Genomic DNA, 6,095 nt, shown 5'->3' with positions numbered 1-6,095 from the left:
GATCAAGTTCACATATTTATAGATGTGAAGGAATAGCTGTTTGCAAAAATGAGAAGATCTTTGATTAATTTGTTTTAGGTCTGGCATTCTCAAAATTTTATTTTCCTATAATCTGATTTTGGCTGGAAACATAATACCAGGTACTAGAAAAATTATATAACAGCAGAAATTATGAAATGCAAGAAATGTCAATTGAGATTTTCCTCCAAAGAGCTTTTGATGTATACGTCTGTTTGTGTGTTTTGTCTTCCAGTACTTGACATCAATTTTATAGTTGGCCACTCATTAAAGCAGACAAGTAGCCCATACATGAATTTATCAGACTGTTTGTGTTTCTTACACATTCTCTAAGCATAAGTAATCCAGGGCTGAAAAAACAGTGCTAGAGTGTTGGGACCAAGTCTTCCTCAGACTTGTTGCTTACTGTCTTCAACTTGCAGATTCTATCTCATGGTCTGAGATCATAGCGCCATTGCTCCATAGAAGCAGCAAGAAGGGAAAAGAAGCGGGGAGAGGGCATAGCCTTTCCGTTTAATATCACAGTGGAAGTGCCACTTACTTCCATGTTTCATTGCTCACATGCTTATACGCCACCTTATTTTAGGCCATCTTTTGAAGGTTATGCAATTCATTGTTTTCTGCTCTGAAAGTCTAATTTTGTTGACCATGGCAGTGAAGAGCCTATCTGAAGGATTGGTTTAAAGATAGCTCAAGAACTGTGGCAAAAGCTGGGAACACAAACATTGAGTTATTGTGCTGACCAAGATACAAGGAAAATTGGTGAGAACATTAAATTCGCTCATTTAACATTTATTGAATGCCAGTTTCTGAGGTGGCCTTATACCAAACCCAGAATGCACAATTACACTGGGACCTTGCTCTTGAGATCCTCACAACCTGGGCTGATAGGCTTCTGATTTCATCCTGCCAATAAAAGTGGTGGTACGATGTGTATTATTTCCCCACCCCTGCATTTTAGCAATAAAATATATTAGTGTGTCTCCACAAACAGAGTAAGGAGATGACTATATGGGTCCTTTTTTCAGTGTTCATTTGCTTATTTTTATTTTCTTAGTAGTAGTAGTCGCTGAGTCATGTGCAACTCTTTCCAACCCCCAAAACTGTAGCCCACCCAGCTCCCCTGTCCATGGGATTCTCCAGGCTAGAATACTGGAGTGGGGAGCCATTCCCTTCTCCAGGGCAATCTTTCTAACCCAGGGATCAAACCCAGGTCTCTTGCATTGCAGGCAGAGTCTTTATAGTCCAAGCTACCAGGGAAGAAATAATAAATTTATTTTATAATTTTTATAATATTGTATACTGTCTTTATAATAAAAAATAAGCCCTTTATGACAAAATAGTAAGAAAATAATTGAATTTATACCCATTTTAATTCAGAAACTTCAAAAGTTAACAGCAAAATGAAAGGTACAATAATCATTCATTTAGTTGTTCATTTTACATGGAAGCAAGGAGATAGCTTTGGGTTTAAAGGATTCAGAACTTAATTTCATAGGTTGAATAGCATTTTCTTGTGGAATAACTGTTGAAAGCTTTGTAACTGTAGTAAAACTCACAACTCCTATGAAACAATATTTCTTTAATCGTTCTGTTGACACAGCAGTGCTGGGATTTCTGTTTTGTGTGATTACACTTGAGAATCTGAAAGCGTTCCCACAGCTTTGCTCCCATGTCAACAGGAGAAGCTGTTTTCATGTCAACAGCACAATGAGTCAATGAAATGACAGAATATTCATTTCTTAACACTTTCATGTACATCAGAATATTTTATACCCTTAACAAGTTTATGAGATATTATCACCATATTGTATGTAAATACATTTAAGCTAAGCAGTCACCTAAGATTAATATCTTTGTTCTTTTCATTTGCTTATTTATTTATCTTACTGTTTAGTCCATGCTGAGATAAGACTGTGGAAGGTCTTGCTTAGCAAGGTGGGGGAATTTAATTCTGAAGGCAATAGGAGGTTATTCAATTTTCTGAATAGGAAAATGATAATATTGGAACAAACTTGTTAGAGGTTGATCTGTAATGATGCATTCTGTGTATCAGAAGGGGAATCTTGGGGTAGGTAACTAGTATGGAATTTTCCAACAAGAGACAGATAAAGTCATAAGGGCTTAAATTGTGATGACAACAGTAATAATGACAGAGAGGAAAGGGCAGTTGAAAGAGCTCTTTCTAAAGAAGAATTGACTGCTCACTGCAAAATGATGAAAACACTAGAATGTAAACTCCTCAAGAGGTGAGAACTTGTTTGTCTTTTATCATTTCTATATTCCCCTTGCATAGAGTGGTATGCTTGTGTATAGTAAAACATTTGATAAATGTTAGTAGAATAAATTAGAATAAAAACAGATGAATGCAGTAAAATGTAATATGTGCTTTGACAGAAGCAGAAAGAAAATCTTGGTAGAAGAGGAGATGGTTGAATTGTATCTGATGGACCAGTGAGGAGGACAGAGGGGTGGAGAGGACATTAAGGCGGGGTGGAGAGGACATTAAGGCAGGGGGAAGAGGTGGGCTCTGAGGTGTGGAAACAGTCTCCAGCAGTTGGCCATTTCCCAAGGGTGAGGCAGTAGACATTACCTACATGCTGGAGCTGGACTTGCAGAATTTGAACATCTGGATAAGGAGTTTTGACTAATTGCAGGTTTAAAAACAAATGAGTAAAGCAAAAAAGTTTTTAATATAGAAATATGTGTATCATAAATGAGTGGAAAGTTTAGTGAGTCCTTCTCTATTTTTAGAATAAAACATTGAGAGACCAGAGTCAATTTGAAACCTATTGTAATAACCTATGTAAGAAGTGATGAAGGCCTAGGTTAAGGAACTAAAGACAGGGGTAGAGATCTTGGCAAGATTTTGAGAAAATGCAGGAATTAGAAAATAAAAGACAGGAACTTCCCTGGTTATCCAGTAGTTAAGACTTTGCCTTCTGGTGGCTCAGACAGTAAAGAATCTGCCTGTAATGCAGGAGACCCGGGTTCGATCCCTGAGCCAGGAAGATTCCCCTGGAGAAGGGAATGGCAACCCACTCCTGTATTCTCACCTGGTGAATTCCATGGACAGAGCAGCCTGGTGGGTCATAGTCCGTGGGGTGGCAACGAGTCGGGCACAACTGAGCAGCTAACACTTACTTACTTACTTCTAACGCAGGGTGTGTGGGTTCATTCCCTGGTCGTGGAGATAATAGTCCCACCTGCTTCAGAGCCAAAAAACCAAAACATAAAACAGAAATGATATTGTAACAAATTCAATAAAGATTTAAAAATATATAGATGATGAATTAAAAATGGAGAAGAATGAAGGAAATAGTGAAGTTAAAGGTGACTCGGATGAATTCCAGGCTTCCACGTAGTCCAGTGGTAGTACAACAAGCTGAGAAATGGAAAACAGCAGGAGGAGGAGTGAGGAGAAGGAAATAATGGAACAAATTTTAGGCATCCTGACTTTGAAGTGTTAGAGCGGCAAGCAGGTAGTTTGATTAAAGAATGACCTGGACCAGAGAGTTGGCGAGTTATCTGCATCAGAGTTAAGACATGAAGATGGGATAATATTGTAGTGAGAAAGGGTGTTGGAAGAAGCGAGATTGATACTGAGGGAGGAACTCTGGGGAATGACCACATTTAGAGTCAAAAGGAGGAAGACATATCAGCAATGGAGACCAAATCTGAATGATCAGGGATGTCAGAGTAGAACCAAAAGAGCCTTTGCATTAGATTGAGGAATAATGGAAAGCTTTAAAAAAAACTATGAAGAAAGAGAATTTCAAGGAGGAGGACTTATACCACAAAGGCCATTAAGATTCAAAGGAGATGCTTAAAAATGACCATTGAATTTGATAGATTAAAAAGCTTCATTTTTCTGAGATCTTTTTTGCAGAGTGGTGCAACTAGAAGCCAGATTTTAGTGGTCTCAGAGTTAATGGATCACAAGTCATTTATGACACTATTCCCTCAAGCATTCAGTTAGGAAAAGGAGGGAGATATTATTTTGTACATTTATCTATTGTATAAGGATGGAAATGATATGAACATGCATCCAAATCCTTATCACCAGCCTGACCTATTCCCTGAGCTCAGAGTCTTATATCCATGTTAATGCCTGTTACATCTTGAGAAGACTCCAGGCACCTCCAATATTAGACTCCAGGCAAGTCCAATAGTCTTCATTTACTTTAAACTAGTCTTTCTCCTGTATTCTATGCCACTCTTCAATGAACCAAGCTAGAAGCCTATTACCTTAACCTTCAACAACTACTTCAAAATTCCCACCTCCTATGTAGCTTGAATACACACACACAGACACAAACACACACATAAACACACACACACACACACACACACACACCCCACATCCTTCTTTCTATTCCCTGTCATAGATCTTAATCCTCTGTTAACTAGACTCCATCCATTGCCTTGTGTCAGAGTGATCTGCCTTAAACAGGACTCTTTTTGCATACTTTTTTTCTATTGTGATAAAATATATATAACACAAATTTGAGCTTCCCTGGAGGCTCAATCAGTAAGGAATCTGTCTGCAGTCTAGGAGACCCAGGTTTGAGCCCTGGGTTGGGAAGATCCCCTGAAGAAGGAAATGGCAACCCACTCCAGTAATTTTGCCTGGAGAATTCCAAGGACAGAGGAGCCTGGTGGGCTACAGTCCATGGGGTCACAAAGAATTAGACACGACTTAGTGACTAAACCACAAACATAAATTTACTGTTTTGACAATTTTAAGTACACTATTCAGTGGCATGAAGTACATTCAAATTGCTAGAACAGGACTTTGAACCTGTTATCTTTCTTTGATGATCACCTTCTACCCACAAGATAAGACCTAAGGTTTTCATAAAAGAACTCTGGTCTGTGACATTCATTTATAATTTCATCTTTACATATGGCTGATGAGTTCTCTCTAGTCATACGAAATGATTCTCCTTCCCTGGGTACATACTCTTGATACATTTTCTGCTGCTGTTTTCCCCCTTTATCTGGAACAGCTTTCTCTACTTTCTTTGATTAGCCATGACTCTTACTCATTTTTTAGGATTTCAACTAAATATCACATTCTTTATTTAACCTTCTTTAAAACCCTCCCATTATTCCCCCGGTGGCTAAGTGCTACTTCACTATATGATTATAGTGCCCTACTCACATTACAACCATCAATCACAACTGCTCTGAATTGATCGATGCTTTCAAAAAGACTCTTGAGAGTCCCTTGGATGCAAGGAGTGTAAACCAGTCAGTCCTAAAGGAATTGAACTCTGAATATTCATTGGAAGGACTGATGTTGAAGCTGAAGCTCCACTACTTTGGCCTCCTGATGCAAAGAGCCTATTCATTAGAAATGAATGAATGAATGAATCAGGGAAATGAATCTTTCTCTGATGCTGGGAAAGATTGAAGGCAGGAAGAGAAGGGGTCGACAGAGGACAAGATGGTTGGATGGCATCATCGACTCAATGGACATGAGTTTGAGCAAGCTCCAGGAGATGGTGAAGGACAGGGAAGCCTGGCATGGTGCAGTCCATGGGGTCACAAAGAGTCAGACACGACTGAGTGACTGAACAATGATTTTGTGACTGTTTTCCCCAGGATTTTGAGCTCTTTAAAGTCAGAAATGATGCCTCAGTCCTTTTTGTACCTTTGTATTTAGCATATCATCTGAACATGGTAACTGCTCAACTTCTTGTTTAACTGACCTTAATTGATCAACTGTCTGTTCAGCAGACAAGGCTAGAAGGTAAAGATGCTCAAGAGAGGAGGAGAACCCATACAAAGAGGTTTGAGAAGAGGTTATAGAGAATGGAATAAGGATGATGCATTACAGGTTGATTTCAATAGAAAAGATACCTTTGGCTCTGTGCCGAAAAAGAAGGAGGTAAAGATGGAGGCTGATGGGGGTGGCTAAGGAATGAAAGGAGTTTCAGGCTGAGGGCTCTGTTTACTTTGTTACACAGGTGGTTGAACAGGGGGAAATTTGGTGCAGGTAGTAGTAGTGAAGTCACATAGTGTATGTTTGTTCAGGAAGTAAATGCACATCTTAAATGCAAAGACCCTAGAAA

At 39.0% G+C, this 6,095-nt stretch overlaps 1 protein-coding gene across 1 annotated transcript in view; it reads left to right on the top strand.

The window, feature by feature from the left end:
* Positions 1 to 2,175: 2,175 nt before the first annotated feature.
* Positions 2,176 to 6,095, top strand: part of RFX6 (regulatory factor X6) — a 123,314-nt gene continuing 119,394 nt past the window's right edge. Inside the window, exon 1 of the mRNA XM_070795928.1 lies at positions 2,176 to 2,267. The gene's annotated coding sequence lies outside the window, so the exon portion shown is untranslated. The remainder of the gene's footprint in view (positions 2,268 to 6,095) is intronic.

Source organism: Bos indicus, chromosome 9, assembly GCF_029378745.1.
Source record: "Bos indicus isolate NIAB-ARS_2022 breed Sahiwal x Tharparkar chromosome 9, NIAB-ARS_B.indTharparkar_mat_pri_1.0, whole genome shotgun sequence".
Lineage (NCBI taxonomy): Eukaryota > Metazoa > Chordata > Mammalia > Artiodactyla > Bovidae > Bos > Bos indicus.
This window is presented reverse-complemented; position numbering and strand designations above follow the sequence as displayed.